The sequence below is a fragment of the Crocuta crocuta genome, unplaced genomic scaffold, assembly GCF_008692635.1.
Source record: "Crocuta crocuta isolate KB4526 unplaced genomic scaffold, BGI_CrCroc_1.0 scaffold101, whole genome shotgun sequence".
In the NCBI taxonomy this organism is placed as follows: domain Eukaryota; kingdom Metazoa; phylum Chordata; class Mammalia; order Carnivora; family Hyaenidae; genus Crocuta; species Crocuta crocuta.
The window spans coordinates 7,136,630-7,164,397 of NW_027527956.1; positions in this window are offsets into that span (position 1 = coordinate 7,136,630).

Genomic DNA, 27,768 nt, shown 5'->3' on the forward strand with positions numbered 1-27,768 from the left:
TGTGGCGGGCACAGCAAGGCAGGTGTCTGTGCAGAGGCTTTGCATACTTTTCCAGAGGAAATAAACATGACTATGTCTGAACATGAACATCCCCGTGCTTGGGGTCCCCAGAGGAGTTTCCTTCCCCTAGAGGAATGTGCAATGCGTGTGCAGTGCATACGGTGTGGGAGCCTCTCAGCCCCCCATGTGGTGGCCATGTCTGTCCTGGACCCTCCTCAGCAGCCCCTGAGACATCGCCTGACACCAGGGCCTGATCCCCTCCTGACCCCAGGACCTAGCCCCACCTGGACCCCAGTGCTTGGCCTCCTCCTGACCCCAGGGCCTGGCCCCACCTGACCGGGACCCCACCTGACCCAGCACAGGCAAAGCCCCTGACTTTCCGGCCATTGCAGGCCAGCTGCTGGCCTGTTTGCAAGCACAAGCAGCTTCAAAGCTCTTAGAAGCAGTTCTCCTGTGTAGACGTGATGTTCACAGAAACAAAGGAGGGTGGAAAACCAAAACAGATTTTCTGTTCCTCACGTTCTATTTCCTGTCGTTGAAACTGAGTGTGATACCCGTGCTGTTCACGAAGCTCGTTGGCTGCCGGTTTTCAGCAGTGGTAAGGAGCGGCAGGGAGCCCCAGGCCTCGGGCCTTCAGCGCTGGCCCGACTCCCGTCTGCCTCGGGCTGAGCTCCGTCCTCCCAAGGAGCTTTCTCTGTGGGAGAGTCAAGACTTTGGCTCATAAACCTCCATTTTGTCTTGTTTCTTGATTTGCTGAGAACCATCTGCTAGAAACTTCCAACCTATAGTAACTGTGTGTGAGATTACCTGTGGCTCAATTTCTGATCAGGCACAAAGGTTAGCTCATGCCTACATTTTAAGTATGACACTTTTGAAAAGATATAATTTTTTATCTTTTTTAGATAATTGCATCAAGTTATCACCTGGTCTCAGAAAGCTTTAGAGGAGACATATTTTTAAAATCAAGGCATGTTAGCATCCTAATTAGGAAATTGTATTTCCAGGGAAGAAATAGATTTCCATGTTAAATGAAATCAACAAAGATTTACTGAACACCTTCTATGTTCCTTTATGATACATGATACATTATATATTGCAGTCATAGTAAAAAATCAAAGAAAATTCAAGAACATTCTCACTGAGAAAAAGTTTAGGATGGATTCTAAGAAAGAAGATATAAATATATGACGAGAAAAATAAACAAATACCCCAAAATCCCTTTTTTAATATATATTTTTTTTTATTTGAAAGAGAGAAAATCCCAAGCAGTCTCCATACCTAGGGCAGAGCCCAACTTGGGCCTCCAACTCATGACCCTGGCATCGCGACCTGAGTCGAAATCTAGAATCAGATGCTCAACTGACTGAGCCACCCAGGCGCCCTTCAACATCTCTTTTTTAAACTCACTGCCAAATTAATTCCTTCAACATTATTTGCTTCAACAAATCAGATGGAGGGTCTCTAGAAGGCCTTGGGAAGAATGTAGGATTTGAACCAGATTTTTGAGAGAGAGTTTAAGAGCACAGAGAGAAGACATAAAAGCATCCAAGGTAGGAGACAACATGTGTACACGAGTGGATGTGAGAAAGGTCAAAAAGCATGTATGGGGCAGGAAGCCCCCCTTGGGGTCATGGCACATGGCCAGCAGACCAAGTCAGGGGCAGAAAGTGGACTTGCTTGTCTACAAGACTGGAAGAAAGTGTGGAAATCTGTAAAGGGCACCTTGTGGGAAACAAGAATTTTCTGGGCTGGGTCTCACATTATCTGAACAGGTTGCTAACCCATGGCAGACATGAAATTTTCACCTTGAGATCTTCAACTGACTGTGTATCTTCTGGTGCTCAGCTCCCTCTCCCTGCTCCTGGAGAGTGTGGCAGTGAGGACGTTCTTGTGAAAGAGGCCTTACAGGCTCAAAAGCACCACCATACTTGCAGTGTTCTCACACAGGAGCTGAAACAGCAGGAATTTTTAAGGAGGGGAAGTCAGGAGGATGAGAGGCTCTAGTTTGGACAAGCAGAAAGGATTAAGAAACCCGATAATGTACACTTGCAAGTGCGAAATGTGTTATTGCAAAAATCAAGGATGTGGAAATGAAGTTCTGGGGGTGAAATATTAGGACTGGAAAAGTGTGGATGCATCTTGGAAGGGCTCTGAGGACACGTTCCCCAGCTCCGCACGTGCACAGAATGGAATGCGCAGGAATGGGGGCCGGCGGTCTCTGCAATTCCACATCACGCTCGTCTGATTGGCAGGAGAATCTGAGAAAATCCTCTCGTGTGCAGGTTTAAAACATACTTCCCTGGAAGTTTACCTTTCTGGAAACCAAAGGTTAGTGGGCTGATGTACTGTTTCCTTCTTCCGGGCCTTCGTAGCTCAGCGCTGGTTAGACCCCGGCGCTCATGACCCTTACTGTCCACCCAGCCACTCGCGCTTGCTTTCTTCTTCCATCTTTCTGGTTCTAACATTTTCATTTGGTTCCATGTATCTCCTGTTTCTTCCCTGAGGATTTTACTTTCTTGGCCGAAAGTTCCTATTTCTGCATTTCGTTCCACCGCGTTCCCGGTGGCTCTTAGACTCCTCGGAAGGCCCGCACCTCTGTTCTTGGCATTGGCACTGACGGGCTGTGTCTATTCCTTTATGTCGAAATCTTCCTGCTCCCTGGGGGTGGTGAGTGATTCTTGACTGAAAGCGGGACATTTTCGGTACTGAGGTACAAGATCGTCAGTCTTGTCTATCTGTTTAAACCTGCTCTTGTGGCTTCCTTGACCCTCACATGGCCGTGGAGGGTTTGCTGCCTTGAAGCCGGTAGGTGGGTAAAGCACGTCTCCCCCGACTCAGCCTCTGTTGACAGGGACAATCGTCTGTGCGGTACGGCTGGCGAGCATCACTGTCTAAGCGTGTTCTCTTGGCAGATGCCCCTTTCCTGGCCCTTCACCTCCCGATGTGGCCTCTGCTGGGGCTTTCTGGCTAACACCTCTGCTTACTGGTCTCTCCTGCTCTCAGTCTGGAAGACACAGGGACTCACCGTGTGTCTCCCCTGGGTCCTTAGGTCCCCAGACAGCTCCCCTTCTCCTGAGGCTTCTTAGGCTCGTATTTTACATGATGTTCAGGGCTCTTAGTTGTACTTAGGGGAGGAAATAGGGAAAAGTATGTCTGTGCCATGTTCCCAGAAGGGAAATCCCCCTCATTTCTTTTCTGATTACTTTTTCACACTGTATCTCTCTCCCACACAAATTGCAATTCCTACGAGGATTTTGGCTGAAGGACCAGGAATGTGCACAGGAGGCAGACTCCAGACCCAGAAGGGCTCCATCTCACCCGTGTAACTACAGCTTACCATCCCAACCTGGATAACCAAGCCGAGAGCGAAGTTAGGGGCTGAATAAAAGTTATATAATTTGAAGTATTTGTTTGGAAAAGAAAAATATCAGGTATCCGTGTACATTAAAGCACAATCAAAATTGCTTCATTTCATTATTGTCTGAGAAGTAAAAACCACTTAGGCAGAATTATGTTCCTTATTATGTATTCACTTAGTTTTAAAAGTTTCTGGCTGTGTCTGTACTTATACTGCATTGCTCATATTTTCTAAAATATATATATACCTTTTGTAATTTCATCTTATACTTTTTTCTTCATAAAATACCTCATTCCTTTTCAAAGTTATGTATTATGGCTCTAGGTTTGGACGTGTTCAACATTTTCAATTGACTCTTGCTCATGCTGTGGGTGCTGAGACACCAAGCCCATGGAGGAGCATACGCGCCAAGCAGGACTTTCTCAATTCTATACGTTTTTTTCATGTTGAAATATGTAAATATTTTAGCTGAACTATTTGGTGACCGAATATTTTGCTCCCATTAAAAGTACCTTTTTGCTACTGATTTTTATAAGGGAGAATGTTTCAAATTACTTGTCTCTAGTTATGGCTGTTTAATGAGTCATTCAATGCAGGCATGGAGAAATCATAAAGCTTCTCAACTTTATCCCACTTATTACAGAACAGACATAGGCCAGATTTCATTTTTCCGGTTGAAAATGGGACTCTCTTCCCTGTGTTGTCCGTTTCGTCACAGCGATCCTGTGAGCACCAAGTAATGGACAGAGTTGTCAAGCCAATATGTTGCTATGTAGTTCACCAGAACTAATATAACACTGTATGCTAATTATCCTTGGGTAACAAGAAACACTATTAAAAATGGTAGATCTAGGGGCGCCTGGGTGGCTCAGTCAGTTAAATATCAGTTCACGATCTCAGTTCGAGTCCCACGTTGGTTTCTGCACTGACAGTGCAGAGCCTGCTTGGGATTCCTTCTCTCCCTCTCTCTCTCTCTCTCTCTCACACACACACTCTCTGTGCCCCAACCATGCTCTCTCTCTCTCTCTCAAAAATAAATTTAAAAAAATAAATAGTTTTAAAAATTAAAAAAAAGGGAGATCTAGTAGCAGATTCTTCCTGTGTTGGTGTGTTTCAAAGCACAGTCACAGGACTTCAGAATTAATCCGGGTGGGGAATCGGAGTGCTCATCACCCCACCTTCCCTGATTTTCCCCGCTTTGCCGGGATACATGTCACTGCCTTCCACTTGCCATGGAGAAAATTTCTGGCATATCATTTCTTGCAACTCTAGCTTAAAGTTTCCAACTAATTTCAGCAAAATGACAGCAATAATGAGGGGGCTCAATTAAAAACTGTCCACAGTCCCTAGAGGACACTCGGGTCAGTTTACAAAGAGAAATCTTCAGAAGCTCTGGCATTTCTAAGCTTGGTCTGATGACAGGGAGCAAGGAATGAAGGCAAAGGCATGGGCACCACGCTGAGTATTTCTTTTTTTTTTTTTAATAGTTTATTGTCAAGTTGGTTTCCATATAACACCCAGTGTTCATCCCCACAAGTGCCCTCCTCCATGCCCATCCCCCTTCCCCTCCCCCCATACCCATCAGTCCTCAGTTTGTTCTCATGGTTTGCCGCCGTCCCTCTCCCCCACTATTTTTCCCCTTCTTCTCCCCAATGGTTCTCTNCTGGTCCCCACAACATCAGGACACGGTCACTGTGTGAGTGTGAAGTCTGACAGCTTCAGGTCTATGAGAACTTTTGTCTTCTGAATGTACTGATGGTGCTTTTTGCAGGATTCAGATTGGCTTTGGGGAATTTGATGGTGGGATCTTTGATGGAAGAGTATACACTTGACTTTTTTTCTTGGAAAGAAATAACTGCTTCCCAGACCACTAAAGAGAGTGACCCCACCTGTCCACCTGTGTGTGTGAGCCACTGGACCCGCCTCTCCTCTCTGCCCCTCCTCCCTGCCCCTCCCTCCTGCCCCTCCCCACGACTCCTCCCCACCCCTGTTCCCCAGCCTTCTTCCACACCCTTCCTTCACACCCCTCCTCCCCACCTGGCCACTGGAGCACCAGCCTGGGCTCATATCAGCACCCAGCCTGGCCCTGTGAGTGCTCAGCCACGTGGTCCCTGGGTCACAAGCATCCTCCCTGGGAATCAGATCCTGTGTGGGGGTTAGGGGTCCAGATATACTGCCGGTGGGGGGGGGCAGCTCTAAAACAACAAAGCCCTCCAGCCCTCAACCCTCTGCCTGCAGAGCTCCATGGTGCTGGTTCAAAGGCAGTCCCAGCTCAGACACCCTCCTCCTAACGGCTGGTCTCCAGCCCGGATGGCCCTGTGGTGTCACCGAGACTGGTTAGACAGACCCGTGCGGCTCCCGACGGGTCTCCTCCACACTCTGACCAGCTTTGAAATACTCACTGCAGCGCCTTCCTCGGCCACCTAATGAGGCTGGCCACCACGAAGCTGTCCTGTGGCCAGACCAGATGGACAGGCAGACAGAGACAGAGAAGGACACAGGGAGACAGACACAGAGATGCAGACGGAGAGGGGAGGGAGGCAGAGACGGGGAGCTCCCTCCAGTGGAGACAAGGTCCGTCCGGGCTGGAACTTGACCTTCTATAACCTCTTGATTTGGTCCCAAGTAGTGCCCGGCACATGGGAGTTCCTCAGGAAATTTCTGTTGACCCGAATTTTACTGAACTAAACTGAATTTAGTTTTTCATAGAATACAGAAATGTGCCTTATTCAGCTCTACTCTGTTTTTCTTATTTCTGCTACAACTCTATGCACTGTTACTACACCTCTGTTAACTGATTTTTTAATGTTTTAAATGTTATTTATTTTAGAGAGAGAGAGAGAGAGCAGGACCGGGGTAGGAGCAGAGAGAGCGAGACACAGAATCCGAAGCAGCTCCAGGCTCTGAGCTGTCAGCACAGAGCCCAAGAGGGCTCGAACCCACAAACTGTGAGATCATGACTTGAGCTGACGTCGGATGCTTAACTGACTGGGCCACCCAGGCGCCCCTCTGTTAACTGATTTTGAGTGCTGAGATGTGGTCCACTGTTACTGTCACCCACAGGCGGTTCTGTTCTTCCCAGCTGCCACGTATTTGGTTTTCAAAGCACAACCTCACATTTGGGTTTAAAGGCAGAGACCTGCGCCCCTTCAGGCAGGGCCATCGTTTTTTGGGTGACAGCCTTCCCCGGCCACCTTGCCGTGCAGTGTGTGACTCCTACTCGCTCTGTTCGAGCTGGCACACCTGCTTCGGGGTTTTGACGGGAAATCTCGGGTGAACTAGGAGAAATAGTGACGGGGGAGGCGCCGGGATGTCCCCCGTCAGGGAGGGGGCAGGCCTGGGAGCGGGACCCTCACACGTGTCTGCCCTGGCGCTCCGCTCAGGGCGTTTTGTGTGCTTTGGTGGCCGGACCGTCTCAGTGGCCTGGACAGTCATGAGTACACATTGCCATTTCCAGTAGGATCTATCATCTTACATTCTCTTCTGCATTTTCACAAGAATTTCCTTGAGAAACTAGGAAGCGATAATAAGAATGAACCATGTAACACAGCTCAGAAGTTTCTCTTCTGGTTTAGAATGTTCATTTAATTCCCCAGCTCTCCAGCAAGTCTTAAAAGACTCCCATAATTCGATGCCAAGCCCAACGTTAGATTTCTGTCTTCCCGTCCACCTTTAACCGGTATCTATATGCATTGAAAGATAGCAATCTGTATGCACGTATGTGCATTTTGAGTTTGTATACGTGTCAATTCTCTAGGTTTTCATGTGTAAAAAGAAAGGGGAACTTTCTCTTCCCCCAAACTAACCAGTGTACTGTACGGTTATTTGCGTGGAGATCTCGCACTTTCTGAACGGGAGGCGGAGGCCGCCCGGTCGGGAAGCGCTCAGCCTGTCGTCCTGGCCGGCTCTGCCCCCTGCTGTTCTCTCCGGGACAGCGCCCCTTGTCTCCACCGCCAGAGCCCAGCTTTTCGCTCCCTCAGGAAGCAGGGGGAGGCCTTTCCTGGTGAGACAGCTGTGGATCCAGTGGGGATTTGAGTTCTTTTTGTTTTGTTTTAACTCTTTATTCAGGAACACTGAAAATGACTTCGGCTGGTGTTTGACCTCTTTTTCTTCTTGATAAGAAGGCTGCACGGGACTTGGTTGCAAGAAGCAGTAAGATGCCGTTGNGAGGCTTTACGGAAGACACGCAAGGTCTCTTAGCCTTGTTTCCTTATGTGTAACAGGGACACGCACCTTGGAGGGTGCGTGTGAGGGTTCGGTGAGGTCTGGCGTGTAGGCAGCCCGCACGGAACCCGTCCCTGGTGGCGTGGGCTTCTCTCCATCATCCCTGCGTCCAGTTGTGGGCTTACGTGTGCCGTCCCCTGGTCAGGACAGGTGGCCTGGGCAGGGGGCGGGGGCCGTTCCCAAGGGTGCAGCTGGGGAGACCGGCAGCCCTCCCCGGGGCCCCAGCTGCACGGGTGCGCATGGGTGGGCTTCCTGCCGCTTAAGCGGCTGGGGCTGGGGGCGCACCGCGGGTCTGGCTGCAGGGAAGGATGAGAACCCGAAGGTCATCGTCGCAGAAAGCCCTCAGTGTGGTCTGGAAAATGCAGAGTAAGGTCAAGGCTAGTCTAAATGTAACAATAACAACAAACTAGCGCAGGTTTCAGGTTCCGCCTGTAGAGGCTACGGAACAGTGCTGGTGGTTCCGGAATGTCCCCAGCAGCTGGACGGGGCCACCCGCTGCACCACGTGCCCGGGAGAATCGGGTACATACCTAAGTGCTGAGCTATGAGGGGCGTCATACCTGCTCAAGTAACAGCACATTCCTGTTATTGAAACAATGAATAAACCTCTTCACTTAACCCCATCCTTCCTAAGAGTAATTGCTGGGTTCTGGTTGGATATTAGAGAAAGCGCTATAATCTAGGAATTGCTAGTTTTCCAGGAATAAATAGCTCATGACCTTTTTCTTCTGAAATGGTAATGACAGGAATGCGTATGGAGGATGCCGAGACCAAAATATCACAGCACAGGGTTATTATAAGAGAAGTAAGGATCGTAATCTGCGGAGGGCCTGGGGGCAGAGACGGAGTGCTGGGAAGAGGCTGGAGGATCCCGACCTTGCTCTGACGAGGGGGCCTTTGACCAGCCCAGTGACCCCTTAGCAACTCCTCACCATAAACTGGAGATAATAACATTGACCTCCATTCAACAGATCGTCGGAGAAGCCTTCAGCAGCCATTAAAAGATTATTTTCTCATGTGGAAAATGCTATGGGCGTGTTTTAAGTGAAACAAAAGTACAGACTCAGATCTAGATCGTAAGGTTCCAACAAAGTAAAATAAAATCATGACGGAAGATGGAGCAAAATGAATCCGGTCATGGAATTATGCAGACACACATTTCACAATTTCATCAGTTTTTCCTACTATAAAATGAATGTTCTCCTGACCGTTCAGTGACTAACAGCTTAGCGACAGGAAGTCTGTTGAGGTACAATTTCTACAGCCTCACTATGGGACCGCTTCCTTCTAGTAAAGCCCGGCTTCCCTTCTGTCACAGTCTGGGTATTTCAGTATGCCTGGTCCACAGATTCCCAGACTGGGGTTCTGTGTAGAACACAACCCTGAGAAGAGCCAGTAAGAGATGCGGTGATCGCGGCTGCCCTGACCGTCATGGGGCCGGAGCGCCAGCCACAGGTCACCTTCCTTCAGCCTAAAGAGTTAGCGTCCAGGGCGGGGGAGCGAGACGCCCATTGCTCCTGAGGCCCGCTCTGCTCTGGGACTCCCCAGTTTTGTAACTTTGTGGGTCTGGTCTCACTTACTTTGGCAGCGCACAAGCCACCTGTGAGAGGGGTTCCAAGGAACGGGTATTTCTCAGGGTACAAATTCAGAGCTGTCTGTCTGCACGGACCCATACTTTCTGTGGGTGCATGCCATCTAAATAGATGCGTTTGTGGGGACAATCTGTGTCCCCAGTCGCCTTCCATAGCCCCTGAGAGGGAGCGGGGCCCGCGGAGCTGGCCCAAATATGGGAATCCTCCAGAATGGAGCCTGGCCGTCTCCCCTTCATGTCCATCAGCTGCTGTACATGAAGGAGGAACTCAAATACGCAGTGAGACCACGAACCCTTAACTCTGGCCCCAGAGGCGGGTGCTGGTCCACCTGTGTGCACTCAACCCGTGCGGCTGTCTGTGACCCCCCACGTGACCTTCTTGTCGCGGTCCTGGGAATGGAGGTCAGGACAGGGTCTGGGTGACATGCTCTGCTGTGCATCCCTGCTGATCTCCCATTGTGGAGGCTGTTCTTTCTGGGTCTGCTCAACAGAGGTGGGCGGGGACCTGTGAACAACACTCCTAGTGCCTGTGCTGAGCACCCGTGCGACAGAGGAAGCAATCCTCCTGGGAGGGGCCTCCCTTGTGTTCTCTGTGCACCCTTCTCGGTCCCCCTTTCCCTGCCCGCCCTTTCTCTGCCCCCTTTCTCTGTCCCCCTTTCCTGCCCGCCCTTTCGTAGTTTGGATCACCTGAGATAGAAGACATTCAGGTTTCATCTGGGGGCCGGGGAGGAGAATACACCCAGGGCAGGGGATGGGAGGAGGTCACATTTAATTTGCTTTATTTTTTGTCTTCTGCACTTTGAACGAGGATGGATGGATATGTTAATTTTGAAATAACTATAGAGTTTTGCTCCTTTATCTGTAAGATTTCCCCCCTCTTCTATCATTAACAGTAAGCCACAGGACTGGTTTCTGGAAGGAAAAGGACATGCTATTTTATAAGGAGGAGAGAATGTCCTAGAAGGAAATCAGGATTAGGCCGAGAGGAGAGAGCAACGCAAAGCGCCTGTGGCCCCGCGGATGCGGCAGAAGAGATGACCTGGAGGGGCGGCGGTCAGATGCCGGGTCCTTCCCTCACCCCTGCGGCCGACGAAGTCTCAGGGAAGCCCAAGCATCACATCAAAGGCGTCTTGAGATGGCCTCAGGCCCTCCGGACGCATGTTTCCAGCGCTGTGCCTGGTCAGCGGGCAGAATGGCTGGACACTGGGGAGGAAAACGCAGGGACCGACGAGCCTCACGACATGCGTCCTTGCCTGTGCTGGCACTGGTGTGGGGAGGGCAGCAGCCCAGAGGCCGGCAAGGACCCCTACTATGTGGTCCATTCAGGAAGGAGCATGGCGCTGAGTGAGGCAGCACCGGGGAGGCTGGGGGAGCAGCCTGCCAGGGAACAGATACCCGGTCAGCTCACCCAGTGGGGGCGTGCTCCCTGGAGGTGACTAACGTCATGGACTGTTTCAGCTGCCCCGGCTTTCTGTGATGGCCCTTGATGTCAGGACACCCTCCTTCTGATAATCTTTCCAAGTATGAAACACATAACACAATTAGAGCAGATTCCGAGGAATTGTCAAGGTGTGTTGCTCAAAGGGGAATTAACGCAGCAGATGGCTCTCAGTAGCCCTGTGTGGTGGACGTTTCTACAGAGCCATAGTCAAGATATGGACTGTTCTCGAACACCTGTCTTAACTCGGGTTCCCCAGCAAACACGTCTGGGACAAAGTAGGAGAAGAAAGGAGACGTAACACAGCAGGGGCTCAGTGATGGCCCTTCAGAGACGTCCGGATCTGAGGCAAATGGTTATATTCACAGGAATTGGCCATCGTTGCTGTCGTCTGAGCACATATGGCACCTTCAAAGCCAAGTATGTTTGCCACCTGGCCCATTACAGGGAAAATGTATGGATTCTTACCTTGGAGAAATGAATTCAACCGACTCAAAAAATAGCTTGGACCTCAAGTCCACCCGCGATGCCCGTGGGTTGCCCAAGCTCAGGTTAACGATCTAGCTCCTACGATAGGAAAGCAAGCACTTGTTAGCTTTCCTGGGACCTGCGGTGGCAGTCACATGAAATAATGTCCCTGTTGTCCCACGACAGGCAAGCCGGTGGGATGGAAAACACAGCAGACCCCCAGGTTCACTGTCACCACTACTCCCCCCACGAGATCTGCCCTGTGTTTATATTTTACTATTAGCCAGTTACACGTCTTGAACGTTTTCTGTAATGCTGATATAAAGTCCGTTACACATCCACAAATACTGAAGAGTTTTGAAATAAATACCCTCACCCAACAGAGCTTACATAAATTCCTAACGTCTTTTTACTTGAAGCCTTTGGGAGCTCAAATTTACAATCCTGAATTACAAGAATTACCAGTTTCTATAGTTAAATCAGCAGAGATACACAGTGCATGATTCTAGACGACATTTCTTGGCTGGCTTTGTCTTCATCTCCAGAAAGGATATTCTGATTCCTAGACTGCATCCACCATCTATCATGGCCAATGTCACAAAACAAACTCCTCCAGATGCTCGGTGGGTTAATGGGACATCACTCTACGGGCCTCTGGGTCGCCCAATGGCTGATCTGGACTGAATTCTTGGGGTCTGCTCAGGCTCAGGCCCTTGGGGCAGAGGGGGGCTCCCCCAGTCCCAGCAGGCTATGGGACATGTTCTCGTCCAGAGGGGAGCCAAGGCGCACGCAATAGACCCAGCCGCACAAGTGCTTTCCAGCCTTGAGTCTCGCCTCTCCCACAGGGCTGTCTTGGGCCAGGCGAAGCACTGGCTGAGCCCAGGTAAGGAATGAGGGAAAATTCCTCTTCATCAGTGGGAAGAAGTACAAAGTCACATGCCAGAGAGCATGGACACCAGGAGAGGGGACGTTGGAGCTGCAAATTCTTCAACCACAGCTACCAACGGGCTGACGTTCAGTTCGCATGGAAGGGCTGTCACCCTGGAGGTCGGCCCGGACCACAGAACCTGGCGTCGACCCATGGGCTGCCTTGGCCCACAGGCCATTTATTGCAAAGTCACTCACACATCCTCTCCTTTTCTTCTCTTGAATCTTCCATATATTTGTCTGAAATGGTCATGAGCAATAGTCATTCCTGGATGAATTCTGAGGTACATATTGTGATCAAAACAGATTTATGGCTTTCCTCTTAGAAGCCGGAGAAAATCCCTTTGGATTGGGCTACACAGGTTTTCTTGCTAAATTATGATTTAATTAAGATAGTAATAATCTCTCTATCAAGAATGCTCTAGGGGCTCCTGGGTGGCTCAGTTGGTTAAGCAACTGACTCTTAATTTTGGCTCAGGTCATGATCTTACACTTACGTGAGTTTGAGCCCCACATCAGGCTCTGTGCTGACAGCACAGAGCCTGCTTGAGATTCTGTTTCCCTTGCTCACTGCTCCTCCTCTGCTTATGCTCTCTCTCTCTTGTTCTCAAAATAAATAAACTTTTAAAAAAATTAAGGAAAAAGGAATACTGTATGTTTCAAAATTGGACCTGAAGGACTCATCTTAATTCTAAAAACTAGTTCATTGTTGCTTCCATTTTTCTGATTTCCTTGGAAAAACATTTTAATTCATGGTTTAAATTATAGGATAATGATTTTGATTATTTAATAACATTTAATTAAGATCTACTTACATGGCCCTATTTTTTTTAAATGTTTTATTTATTTCTGAGAGAGAGAGAGAGAGAGACAGCATGAGCAGAGGAGGGTCAGAGAGAGAGGGAGACATAGAATCTGAAACAGGTTCCAGGCTCTGAGCTGTCAGCACAGAGCCCAATGTGGGGTTTGAACCCACGAACCATGAGATCATGACCTGAGCCCAAGTCAGATGCTTAACTGACTGAGCCACCCAGGTGCCCCAACATGGTTCTATTTTAAATGACTCTTATAATTCACTGAAATTATGAACAGCTAGAGAAATAAACATATTCAAATATATGGTTAAATTATTTCAAGCCTCCTTTTTAAAAAAAATGTTTATTTATTTTGAGAGAGAGAGAGAGAGCAAGTAGGGGTGGGGCTGGGAGGGGGCAGAGAGAGAATCATAAGCAGGCTCCACATTGTCAGCACAGAGCCTGGCACAGGGTTTAACCCCAAGAACCCTAAGATCCTGACCTGAGCCAAAATCAAGAGTCAGAGGCTTAACTGACCCAGCCACCCAGCTGCCCCTATTTGAAGCCCCTTAAACTTTATCCGAAGACAGAGGAGCTGTGAAGGTAAGTCACGTGGCACACCGGGTCCCTGATGCTCTGCGCAGCCGCGCTGGGTCTCCGGGTACGGCGCCCAGGCAGGCCAGGCAGTGGGGACGGCCTCGCAGCCAGTGACAAAAACAGTGCACAGAAATGCCCAGTCCTCTTCTTCCGTGTTCAGGGACACCGTGGGGACTAGGGCTGAGCCTCTGGCCCCGTGAGGTAGGGGAGGAGAAGCCCCCTCTACCGGCTCTGCCTTTACTTGCCGCAGTGCGAGGAAGAAGGTCTATGATAGCTTCTGCCTCCTGTTCTTCTGTTGTGTCCACGACTCCAGCATCCCCGGTCGGCCTGCCNGCAGGGCTGTTGCCCTGTGAAGATGAAAAGCTTCAAAGTCAGGGTCCCTTTAAGGTAGGAGAGGGAGGCAGTGCACTGACCAGAACGTTTGATTTTTTTACAGTTTTATTGTGCAATGTCTGAATAACAGCAGAGAGAAGGGTGTAACAACACCCGTACACGTACCGCTTTATGACTGTCAATATTTTCCCCCGTTAATTCATCTACAGCCCCCACCCCCTTTCTCTGAAACGAGAGATGTTTTTCTGCACCATGAAGGAAAGTCAGATGACTTCCAAGTCTAGTATCAGTTTTATTGACGTATCTATAGGTGTTGCAGGAATGAATACCCTTCAGCGTATTTTTATTATTATTTGCAGAAAAGACCTTGACTCCAGCGGCAGCGACCTCCATGGCTGAGGTCACCTCTCCCGGCATCCTGAGACCTGGGGTGGCCAAGCCAGTAAATAAGTCTCACTGAGGGTTGAGGAAAGCGTGGGTGGTCTTTGTTCAGCCCCTCAAAGAATCAGGCAAGTGCTCCCTCTTCTTCTTTCCTCATGTCCCGAGCCAGCGAGCAGATGCTATGCCAGCTCCCCTACTGGCTATGTGGCTCTACAGGTAGAGAAGGGCCCATGGCTAAGAGCGATGGCCTTCAGTGTCTACCGGCTGAACACACACATCAGACAACTTTGTGTCTCTGACACCAGTCTTCTTCACTTGTAAGATGATGATACCGAGTGGTTGACATCTTTCAAAACTCAAAATAGGAAGCACAAGAAATATCTGGAAGTATCTGGCTCATAATAGGTAGTGAGCGAATTTTTTTCCCCTCAAATTAATGCTACATATGACATCATCTACAAAAGCTACTTCAAATATGGCTTTCAGACTAGAACAGTCAAAATCAAATACCCTGAAAAAATATCCCATATGTGCCGAAGGGATAAAATTCCAAATTGCCTCACAAGTAAATTATAGCGGCCATTCTGGACGACTAGACACAATGCACTTTCTAATTACAAACAGTGCAGTGTGTGCAATAAATAAGCACTGAAGGAAAGGATTCAGCACATCACTTCTTCTGAAAGTAAACAAAAAGTCATCTCAATTCATGTTTATTTGGTTGCTTTCATGACAAATGAATATGCCCACACAGTATCCCATTCTAAAGAAAATTGTAATGGCTTCTTGTTTAAGTAAGAATGATGTGCCTCGTGATTATCAATCTATCTTATCAGACACAATAATTGGGCGTTCACGGAGACATCCTTTAAACTTTATCTCCCTGTCTGTACGCCCCATCCACACAAAGTTTCAGAAGAAATACCTCAACAGATAGCCAAGATCCCATTAATACCCAAAGCAAAGGAGAAAGGGCGATCCTATTTCAGCATTCCCTAAGCTCTGAGACAATACTATTACCTGAGGACAAAGTGATGAATCCAATCAGCGTTTCAATTACCGCCTTACATAGCTGCATTATAAATAAGGTCGGCTCATGAGTGGTGCCAGGAGTGACAATGGGCATCATGTCCATAACACCCTTCCGCCCATGATGCCTCTCGGTCCATATACCCCTCGGTCCAAATACTCCTTGGCCCATATACCCCCCAGTCCATAATACCTTTCTGTCAATATTTTACTTTCTTAGGTGATTTTTTTTAAGTTCCGTTAAGGGCTTTTTAAATATTTTCCCCTAAAATTCTTATTTTTAAGGATAATTTAGTAGTAAATGAACAAATTAGCCTCCCCAAATCCCTCAACTTTTAAAGACTTACTCTATATTGTTGGGTCAGCATTTGCTATGTCAGCTAACATTCATTCAGCCTTAAACATTGTAATATTTCCTGGGGCGCCTGGGTGGCTTAGTCGGTTAAGCGTCCGACTTTCGCTTGGGTCATGATCTCGCGGTTCGTGGGTTCGTGCCCCGCGTCGGGGTCTGTGCTGACTGCCAGCTCAGAGCCTGGAGCCTGTTTCAGTCTGTGACTCCCTCTCTCTCTGACCCTCCCCTGCTCACGCTGCCTCCCTCTCTCTCTCCTAGAAATAAGTAAAAAACATTAAAAGAAAAAAAAATTAAAAAAAAATTGTAATATTTCCCCAATAAAGGATTCATCAAAATGTGTTCTTTCCTTTTGTAATCTTCTAGTAATTTCCATTGCACTGAACAAAAGGAGAAGAGCTGAGCTTGGTCAACTGAGTGGATGATCAGAGTGAGAAACTCTTGTATTCACCGAATGGAATACACGTGAAGGCACAGAACCCTGTCTGTCGAGGAACTTGCTGGTGAGCTGGGCTCTGGCCGTGGCGCCCTTCCCAGCGTGCCTGTGCAGGGTTAGGGACGAGAGACGGGCTGACACAAGTCAACAGGGCCTGTGGCTCCGGAGGAGCCCTGTGGTTCAGCTCTAGGGCAGACGACCACTTCAGACCGAGGGATGCGGGAGACGGTGTCCCCTGAAACTTTCTCCCGGCAGGGAAGGGGGTCCACCCGGGGCAGCTCCGTCTAGCCCTCCTGTCCACGTGAAGGAGGACATGGCTGTCAGCAAGGTGCGTGGCCTTCAGGAAAAGGGCTGGGAGGTGGGGGAGGATCGGCCTCTGGCCACCAAGGGGCTGGGATGTGATAAAGAGATTGTGAGAAATGCCCCCCGCTGTCCCCATCACACCTGTAGGGCCACAGCAGGGGTGCAGCGGAAGGGCCGGCCTCGGGAAGCCCAGGGGTAGGACGGGAGGTAGGGGAGGTGTCCCCGAGGTCTGAGGTCCCTGGCACCGGGCGCCCGGCTCCAGACAGGCTGACACAAACCACACACGGAAGCCCGTTTCCCAGGTTCCAGTCCCCAGGGCGGCACTCCCTGCTCTCGCAAGTAGTACAGGGCGAGCCAGAGGCAAGGACGAGCAGTCGGGAAGGATTGGACTCAGGGGAGCAGAGACCTTGGAGTCAGAGGTCTGGGGGGTGAAAATGGACCTTGGGCTCTAACTGAGCAGAACATGACAACCAGGAATGGAGCCGGCCTTCCACAGTCTCACTGCGGCTCAGGGAAGCACTCATGACCTTGGGGGCAGATGGGTAGTGACCTCCCAGGGGAAAGGCAGAGATAGAGTGAAGCAACATGGCAGCACACACATAGCCAGGCACCAGGAGAAAGGGGCTGGCGGAGGGTGTCCTCGGGGAATAGCGCCTGCTCTTCTCCAGTCCACCCAGGGACCACTGCGAGCCTCTGTTTCCCCTTCTGCCAGCAGGTGGGGCATCCGGATGCTTCTCTGGGCCGGACGCCAAACCCTGACCCTGCGCTTCTTCCCAGGACAGGAACAGTCTCTCGCAACATGGATGTCATTTTGGCAAACATTTTTAAAAACGCTTTTTAGAAAAATTTGACGTGGTGATTCTAGTAAGGTTCGTTTGTAACAATAAATGATCCAGAATGGCTGAGAAAATTTCAAAAGTAAAAGAAATGATACGAGAGTACGATTCTAGAGAATACTAAACTTCATTACAAAGTTACAGGAGTTAAAACAAAAGTAGATCGATGGATCAGAATAGATGACTTAAATCAAACATGTGGATAAACTGAGGGAGCTGGGCAGTCAGCACTGATGGACATTTCCAAGGAGGACATGTGCAGAAGGGACACCACGCAATCGCCCAAGATTGTGATGAGTTCATGGGGCAGAGCTGAGAAATGTTGGCGCTTTGTTAATTGGAAGTTGAAGGGAATGAGGCTACACAAAATCTAGACAATGTGCAGTATCACAGGGGGAATGCTACACGTTGGTGAGCCTAGATGACGATTTTAAGTAATTTTACCAGCTTATTTCCTTTTTGTAAAAGCATGCAACGAAGTCCTTTTTCATGATACAATTCCATGTAATATTAAATAGAGATCAGCTTTTTAAATAAATATTAGCACAGCCAGGGGTGACATTCTGTTCAGCACAAACTCATCACTGTCTTTCATCTGGGGATGCTACACTCTTGAATGTTCGAGATGAAGATGCAGCCCCTCTGGGGGTCATCGTGTCCACGCCCTCTCTTCCAGAACTCCAGCGCTGGACACCCAGGGAACGGGGCAGGTGTCACCCTGGCCCACGCGGACCTGCACCCCAGCTGTGGGGAAATACAGTCGTTTTCGTGGAGAAGCACACTAACAAGGACAAGCGGACATTATGATAATGGGATGAAAACATTTTGAAATAAAATTTTTCTTATGGAAAAAAACCCCTCATTGTATACAATGTGAATGATGAGTGTGCGGCACTGCACTCTAAGGAAGCATGTTTAAAAGCTTTTTCTTCTCGTTTTGGCCTTGGCTCCTTTTTGCCTCAGATGCCCTGACCCTGACGCTGAGCCTTCCCACGGCCCTGGGTCTGTTGGGTCTTCAGACTCCACTTTGCTGTCCAGGGGAATGGGCGTCATGGGCACCCAAGGAGACTTGTGCGAGCCATTGCGGGCTTTGCCTCAGCCCAACGTGGGCTGGGGATTCTTCCATTATTTCTACCAAAAACCCTCCTGTGTTTCAGTTACAGGTTTGTAGGTTTGATCGTGCTCTTCCACGACCAGCGATCAAGTTGTAACGATGAGCTCAGGAAATGCTCTTCATGCGTATTCTCTCTGTAGGTTGACAGGTTGGCTGCCTATGAAGGGAAATGAGAAGTAGCCATCGGCCCCAAGAATGTCCAGTGTCCCTTCTGGTAGGGGACCAGGCCCAGACCCTCACGACCCCCAGAAAGTGAAGACCGCCTGAAGTCTGGCCTCTTAACTGTGCGGATCAGGCCTAACGTACCTCCCAGAATGAAGGAGAGACTCGTTTGCTTACACATGTGAAGTTTTAGGAGAACTTGGCACTAATTAGCTTCCTGCTCACACACTGCAATGTTACAAGGAGTGTGTAGGAGGAGCTGACGGTACAGAATGTTCCTTAGCCTCCCAGCATAAACAAGATAACATGAGTAGTTTTGCTGATAAAGATGATTATTTTGCTCCATTACAACATGGAGTTACCCTTTGGATATGACCAAATCCTTGGGCAAACAGAGAGATTTCCTCGTTTTTTATACCCGGGGGTTATTTTGAGCCACTCACCAGAAAAGAAGCTGCCTGGCAGCTCTTGGACCCAGTGATGCTGTATTTCAGGAGGATGTTGAAGGAATCATTTATGTGGCATTATAAGATCTCTCTCAAATATTACCTTTTCTTAGATCTGTCCATTTAGAAGCATTTTTTAATGTACTCTGATTTACCTAACAGCGATTTTTGTTTCGCTTCTAGAACTTTAAAAATTCATCAGAGCATATAATCGTTGTAAGTTTTTATTCGTAATTAAATCAGGCAGTCTTGTTAAGCTGGACTAGTTAGGATCAGAGACACCTATATGAATGTGGAAAGGAAGGAGTGATTTCTCCTCGAAACGAATGCTACAGGTGAGGGCAACACAGACGAATTTTATGAAATTCTTCTATTTTTCTGTCGGAAGCAGTAGTTATCGTGTCATGGGGTCTTCAGAGGGCTGATAGGTGCAATGATGTGAAGGGGGCCGTGCCAGGGAGAGGGGCAGTGCAGGCCAGTCGCGCAGCAACTTACACGAAACTCTCCAAACCCGGGGTGGCCTCATCTCTGAAGGAAACAGGCCACAAATAGGCAATTTGTCCCAACAAGTGAGAAAGGGACTTATCTGCCCGAAGACCTTCACAACTGGAGTCCGCACGGAGCTTGGTGGATACAAGACAGCTTTGCGAAGGCCAGGGCACGGCTCGCTCTGGGAAAGGCCTGGGAAAATCGTCTCCATGCTCCGACAAAGTGACATGCATTCAGAGCCATAACATAACGTCGTGAGTTGGTGGCCTCTTTGTGTTAGTAAAGAACCTACCTGCAGAAACGGGAAGAAAAATCCCCAAGTGTAGCTGCCTGTGTTAGAGGGAAGACCTGTTCGCATTCAGGGAGAACCAAGGTCAGCTCCCAGAAGGAAAGCAACGGGGAAGGCACCGCTGTTACGGGAAAGACAGCAGAGGCCACCTCTGCCCGTATCTGCAGAGATACCTGCAGACGGGCGGCACCTGGGATGCCCTCCACGCCTCACCCCGACGTGATCGCCCGCGGGCGGGAGTTGCTGAGTCAGACACAGGGCGCGCGAGGCCCGAGTGGTCGTGAGCAGGCGGGCGGGCACTTGGACGGGACTGAAGGCTCAGCGTGGAAGGACACCCNAAAGTAACCGGGTGCCGGGGTTTGGGCCGTTTCGGGCACCAGAGCTGACAGCCATTGGCTTACTTGTCTGCTTTATCTCGTGGGCGCGGGGCTCCTTGGGGCAAGACGGGGCTGCATTTGGTTTGGGTCTCCCGCACCCAACGCAGGGAGGGGGAGCGTGAGGGAGCTGACGCCTGCAAACCACCCCCTTGCCCCCCCCCCCAGGTGGCACCTGTGACATTCCTCACGCACTCCCGGCCGCCCTAAAGATAAAATAGGAAAAAGCCAAAACTGGGTACCGATACAGGTNCACCCAACGCAGGGAGGGGGAGCGTGAGGGAGCTGACGCCTGCAAACCACCCCCTTGCCCCCCCCCCAGGTGGCACCTGTGACATTCCTCACGCACTCCCGGCCGCCCTAAAGATAAAATAGGAAAAAGCCAACACTGGGTACCGATACAGGTCGCCATCCTGAGTCTCCATCAGTTTACAGCTGTCTAGTAAGTTACAAGAAAAAGGCGATCATATCAACAGGTAACCTCCAGAAACCCATGGACTCAGCTTCCTGGAGCCCCAACATCACCGTCTGCTCCGCAGTGATGGGGCAACAGAGGCAGAAGGAAATGGCTGGGAAACTCACATTCCGTCGTGACCTGGAGCCCAGGACAGGAGGGGCTACCATCCCTCCAGGAACTGCAGTCTGAAGTTCACGTCTTCCTGGAGGGAAAACAGCGTTAGCATGACAAGAGCTCAGCCTCAGGCAACTTCAGAGCCCTCTTCAGAGGTCACGGTCCCTCTGGGGGCCTCCCTTCGGTCTCTACGTCCCCAGACTCCACAGTGTATGACCAGTCACTCGTCACGACCTCAGCGCAGCTCTTCCTGCCCTCGGGTCCTGTCCCCCTGTGTTAATAAAATCACCCTCTGGCACCAAAGACGTCTTCCAGAATTCTTTCTTGGCCGTCAGCTCCGCACCCCACCATCACCCCAAAACCTCATGGTCAGGGAGCACCAGTCACCGGGACCAAGGCACGTGGTGATGGTGACTGACCCCCGCGGCGGGACACTTGCTCCAAACAAGTCAGCTTCATAAAACGCCCCTGGAATGTCACTCCGCTGACAGAGGCCTGGCCACGTCCCCTCCCAGCACCCACGCGGGAGCTTCAGCCTGGGGACCGGCCATGGCCCTTTCGTCTGGCACTGGTCTCTGTGTTCTCCACGCGTCCCCTGTAACTCTGCGTTTCTCTGAGAACTCTCAGGAGTGTGGTCCCCTGGGAGGCTTCACGTCAGGGACACTGAGTGGTCTCGTCCCTTCTCGGAGGAGTGGGAATATCAGGAGGGAATCCGTTCATAAAAAAAGTTACAATGATTTCTATTTATTTTATTTGTTATTGATTTATTTAATTTTTATTTTCTTTTTGAATCTTTTTATTTATTTTTATTTATTTATTTTTTTAATATTTTTATTTATTTCTAGGAGAGAGAGAGAGAGACAGCGTGAGCAGGGGAGGGTCAGAGAGAGAGGGAGTCACAGACTGAAACAGGCTCCAGGCTCTGAGCTGGCAGTCAGCACAGACCCCGACGCGGGGCACGAACCCACGAACCGCGAGATCATGACCCAAGCGAAAGTCGGACGCTTAACCGACTAGGCCACCCAGGTGCCCCTTTTTGAAACTTTTTAAAATTCTAGTTAGTTGGGGCACCTGGGGGGCTCAGTTGGTTGAGCGTCTGACTTTGGCTCAGGTCATGATCTCACAGTTCGTGGGTTCGAGCCCCACGTCAGGCTCTGTGCTGACAGCTCAGAGCCTGGAGCTGCTTCAGAGTCTGTGTCTCCCTCTCTCTCGGACCCTCCCCTGCTCACGCTCTCTCTCTCTCCCTCTCTCTCTCTCAGAAATAAATAAAAAACATTAAAAAATATTTTAAAAAAATTCTAGTTAGTTAACATACAGTGTAGTGTTGGTTTCTGGAATGGAACCCAGTGGTCCGACTCTTGCATACGACACCCGTGCTCACCTCAACAAGAGCCCTTCTCAGTGCCCATCCTCCATCCAGCCCCTCCCCCCACCTCTCCTCCAGCAACCTGCAGTTTGTTCTCTGTAGTTAAGAGTCTATATTTTTAATGTTTATGTATGTATTTTGAGAGAGCGAGTAGGGGAGGGGCAGAGAGAGTGGCAGAGAGGGAATCCCAGGCAGGCCCCACGCTGTCAGCACTGAGCCAGACTCAGGGCTCCATCTCAGGAACCTGAGATCATGACCTGAGCTGAAATCAAGGGCCAGGCTCTTACCTGCCTGAGCCCCCAGGCGGCCCTGTAAGAGTGTTTTATGGTTTGTTTCCACAACAGGGAAACCTTGTGTGTAAAAGGCCAGGCCCCGGCTCTCAGCACCTCTGGCTGACCCAGGGCTGCTGGTTTCTGAGCTGCTGGGCAGACTGTGGCCCTGACTCCACAGCCTCAGCTGCGAGGAGCTGTGCCTGGAGTTGCTGAGTCACTCGCCCTTGTGCGGCCCCAGGGCCCCTGCTCGGCATCCCGGGCTCCTTCCACAGAGGCCTCCTCTCTGTCTCCGCTCTCCTCTGCAGCCCCTCCCTCTGCTCACCATCCTTCCTTAACGACGAATGCATCACAAATGCAACATTTGCTTGTTCCGTTAAAAAACAACCCAACAATAAAGCAATGTAAAACATAAAGTGTACAAGAAGCCAGAATGTCGCTCAGTAGAAACACTATGAATAATTTGTGCAGATTAATTATCCCAGAATTCCCATATGGGTTCCTACCTGAGATAATGACCAAAATAGAATAATATATTCTCTTTTGCAACTTGCCCTTCCACTTGGAATGCTTTGGCTCTACGTTCATTTCATTTCATCTTGTCTGCTGTGAATGTGCTTGTTAGAGGGGTGGCTGGCTTGCAGCAGGCATTAAATACGTGCTGTGGAAGCAGTGAATACATGAATGAGTGACAGGGTATGTCTTCATCACTTCTCCTTCCTGGTTTTCCAAGTCTCAGCCACAGCCCCCTGTGCCTGGATGTGGACAGACGGTGAGACTGAGTTCTGGATGACGGATGGGGCCGGAGGCTGCTAGAACCTTCCACCAGATCCCCTGCACCTGTTCCTTCCTGACCTGCTGGCCACGAGGAGTCCAGTGGAGGACTCTGGGGTGGGGGGTGTTGTGCCCAGTGAGGGGCCCCAGGGAAGGCAGCCCCCCAGCGGTTCCCTCTCCGCCCCTTCCCGCCAGCCCCATGGACTGCGCGTGGGTGGGGTTAGCCACTGAGATTTGGGAAATTACTTTTCTAGCAGAAAGCCTGTCCTGGCTCATAGAGAAACCATCCTACTTGGTCTCCGAACACTTGCATCTTTATAAAGTCCCTCCAACAAGGGTGAAGAGAAACGATAGCCTCACACCATGGCCAACGCTGTATGTGGTTAAACTTTTTAAGAAATGCCCATCGGGGCGCCTGGGTGGCTTAGTCGGTTGAGTGTCCGACTTTCGCTCAGGTCATGATCTCGCGGTTCGTGGGTTCGGGCCCCGCGTCGGGCTCGGTGCTGACTGCCAGCTCGGAGCCTGGAGCNTGTAACCCGAGAGGTCCCCCTGGGAGTTGATGTGGGTCTAGTTAGGGACCGTGTTCAGAGTCGCGCCACATTCGTCGCTCGCTACCTCCTCCGTGGGTTTCCCGGAAGGACAAAGAGAATGGAAGGAGGGAGGGGGGAGGGGCCACATCCCACCCCAGTACCGCGAGTCGTGGCCATAAAGGAGGGTGTTTGCTTCACTACGTTGGGAGAGGAAAGCTGCGCGATGACAGATGACCAGAGCGGTTCCCTGCAGTGTCTGCACGTGACTGGAGTCAAGCTTTCTCACAAATGAGCAAAACGTTTTAACAACACAAGAGGCTCTGGAAGGAAGCTGACACCCCATTCAGGCGCCTCTGCTTGGCCGAGGCAACGACCCACCCTGTTCTGCTGGGGCCGTTCCGGTCTGCATCTTTTGTATGTTTGTAATTTTTCGGACTGCCTTTTTTTCTCAAAAGTTTGGTTGACAAGGCGTAAGCTCTTCCTATTTTATGGGATCGTTGGTGGCGCTGGAGTCTTCCAAAATCAGTGCTTTGCGCTCTCGTAAGCTACATGGAGAAACACGGAGAACAGACAAAGATCAAGAGATTGGCAGAAACGGGGTCGCAAAATCGACGTGTCTGTGCCCACCCCCCAGAGCCGTGAATGTGACCTTTCCTGGAAATGTGTTTTCAGATGTAATCAAGTTCGGACGGGGCCCTGCTGGGGAGGGGCAGCCTGACACGGGATTGGGGTCTCTGGGAGGGAAGGATCAGAAGGGCAGGCCGTGTGGCCTCGTAGGCGGAGACTGGAGAGGCTGCGAGGGTTTCTGAGAGACACCAGAAACCGGAGGAGAGACATGGGGGGAGTTCTCCCCGAGACACTTCCCAAGGGGCAGGACAACAATTCTGAACGTCTGTCTTCCAGACTGAGAGACCATAGATTCTGGTTGTTGTAAGCCCCCAGGTGACAGTAATTTGTTACAGCAGCCACAGGAAGCTAATACACGCAGCGACGGCATTTTCCATTAGGCTACAGATCAATGAAGAAGGTCCAACCTGGATGAGAATTCGATTCTTACAAACGTGATCTCCATTAGGAGCCGATGCTTTCAGGAAGGACAGGACAAAGGACACGGGTGAACCTCAGGTTCAAGTCTTCAGCGGCTGGCGTGTCGCGGGGACACGGCTGCGGCCACGTTTCTGTGGGCTCCACCAGGCTTTGAGCGCCCTGTCCCGACGTTTCCCCCACACACCCTGTTATTTTCCGTGAGAGTCTGCAGAAAGGGCCTGTTCTCGTCTCTCACCCGGGGAGGCGGCTGGCGCGGGTCCCCTCCCTCAGGGCAGAAACGTTGTTTTCAACTGCTTTTGTTTTCCTCGCATGTTCAAGGCACTGGCCACCGACGGCCTCGGTCAGTTTCCCACAGGCTTCCAACACCACACGAGGTAAAAAGGAAAATGGATCTAGTGAGATTTTATAGTTTCTGGTGAGAATGGATGTCCAATGGTAAAAACTAGCATGTCTTCATACACCTTGCTCATCTTTTTCCCACTGAAAATGTTCTTCCGTTTCACCAAATAATTAGAAATCATACCAACAAAGAAAGAAAGGGGGTGGAGGGAGGGAAAGAAAAAGAGAGAGAGAAAGAAAGAAGGAAAGAAAGGAAGGAAGGAAGGAAGGAAGGAAGGAAAGAAGGGAAAGAAGGGAAAGAAGGGAAAGAAAGAAAGAAAGAAAGAAAGAAAGAAAGAAAGAAAGAAAGAAAGAAAGAAAGAAAGAAAGAAAGAAAGAAAGAAAGAAAGAATTTTGTTCTAAAATAGCTGAGCCCAGGGGCGCCTGGGTGACTCAGTCGGTTAAGCGTCCGACTTTGGCTCAGGTCATGCTCTCAGGGTTCGAGGGTTCGAGCCCCGCGTCCGGCTCTGTGCTGAGCGTTTGCTCAGAGCCTGGAGCGGCTCCAGATCCTGTGTCTCCCCTCTCCTTGCCCCTCCTCTGCTTGTTCTCTCTCTCTCTCAAAAATAAATAAACTTTAAAAATTAAAAAAAAAATTTAGAACAGCTGAGGCCAGGAAATTACAGAGGTGTTAGACCCCGGTGGCCTGTGTGAGCCCGTTTCCGCCGGGAGAGAGGGGGTCCCCGCGTGTGCGGGAAGGAAGCGGGTCCAGCGGGCAAGGTGGCCCTGCTGTGACCGCGAGTATTTGATCCGAACGCCTCCCGAGTCAACACGGGGATAGAATTTAACATTCGAAAATGATGGACACTCAGCTCTCTTAAACCCCGAAATGTTTCTGAAGCAAAAAGCGGCGAGATTGCCCTGATTATTAATTTGTTCTCCTTCTTTTTTTATTAACAAAAGTATTTAATACACGTTACATGTGATAATTATGTTACAACGTGGCAATAGAAAGGTGCCCAAGCTGGAGAGAACTCACGTTTTCAGAGCCTCGTCAGCTTTTCTGGGATGGAGCTTTTATTTTATTTAATTTTATTTTCTTTATTTTATGTCCTATCACTTTATTTTATTTATTTATTTTTATTTGTTCTGCTTCTACCGTTGGGGAAATGCCGTGAGTCAGGCTTCCCAGTGACCCGTAAGCGTCTTGAAAGCTCACGTGTAAAAACGCTCCCGATCGCTTTCTCCCCAAACCATCCAGAGCCATTTGGTTCTTCCTGGGAACGGCCTTCCTTACAGGAGGCAGTGGTTTTCAATGACCTTCCCTGACGAGGTGGGTGGCCTCCGCCGTGGCTCCGTGGATACTTACGTTATCCAGGAGGGTTTCGTCCAACCTCAGGGAGCTTAGAGAATGTTTTCTGCTCCAACAAGCACCACTTTACACAGAAGGCTTGGAGTCCTTGTGTGGCCAGAAATGTCGGCGTCAAGTTCTAGGAGGAATCGGTCTCAGAAGCACCCCTCGTCTCTGCTTCCCCTCACCGCGGTCTGGGGGGTGGGTGGGCGCACCCCAAGCCCGAGTTACCGGGGTCACAGCAGATGCTACTGGTACCTCCCCAAGGTTCACGGGGGACCGAGGAGCCCCTGGTCCTCCGGTGCCCTCACCCCACCCCATCGAACGCAGCAGCGGTTTCTAGCAACCCTTGTCCTGAAAACACATCAAAAATGTCGCTGTGACGCCGTCTCCTCTTCCACTCGCCCCATCACTGCACGTCCAAGCTGCCCTGACTCTGTCAGTGTCCCCATGTCACGTGACCCTATTTCCACGCAGCGACCAGACACCTTCTGCAGGAAACCCGTCCGTCGTCTGCTCAGGCGTCTCCAGCGACCCAAGCCCTTTGCAGCACCCCTGGGACTAAACCCAGATGACAGTGAGTCCGGCCCCGGGGTGGGGCCCCTCTCGCTCTCTCACGGACTCAACCAGGCTGGCTTTCTTTTCCCCCCGAGTACACCAAGGCCGTGCCCGCCCAGGGCGGCGACGCTTGTCCCCGTGCGCTAGGTTCCGGGGGGCCTTTGCCTCCTTCCTCCTCTGACATCTTTTCAAGCTCCATCTTTTCTTCCCAGAAGGGAAGCATTGATCACACGACATAAAATAATACACCCCCCCCCCCATTTCATATTCTCCATAGAACCTAAGGACGCCTGAAGTTACAGTGTTCATTTCTGAACGTGTGGTATAGTGTACAGTTTGTTTGTTTACTGTCTCTCCTTCTCTCAGTTGGCTCCCAAGGTTCCTGCAGGGAATCACGTCTCCCGTCGTCTCTGTGCCTTGTGGCGTGTGAAACATGTAGCACAGTTTAATAAACATAAGTAAATAAATAATTACTCAGGGGGGATTGTCTTCTGTGGGCGAGCTCAGATATTTTCAGGAGTATATAATAACTGGGCTGGGAAATATCACATCAATTAAATGGCATGAGCCAGTATGTGGTATTCTTCTTCACATTATTATTTTGTTTGGGATATAGTTGCAACCACCAAAAATAGATGAGTAGCTGTGGCCAGTGACAGAAGGACATACTTTCTGTCATTGGGAGGCTTCTTGAGGAGAAAATCGATCCCAAGTCAACTGGGCTTTAATTGTATTAGTGTGAGTATTTCCCCCATCTTGCTACTGCTCTTAAATATGCTATTTGCCATGCGTGGGATGTGACTTAAGCATTAGCAAAGCACAACTCAGATAAAGCCAAAGACATAGTTGAGCTTACTGAACTTCAGAGGGAAAGACACACACACACACACACACACACACACACACATATGTATGTATGTATATATATTTCGTACAAGGCATACATCCCACAGTTATTAAAACAATGGATTTTATTGAGATTTTACCTTTAAATGGAGAAGGGCATTCCAGGGCGGGGGGGGGAGGGGCAGCTCACATGGCTGTTGCCAT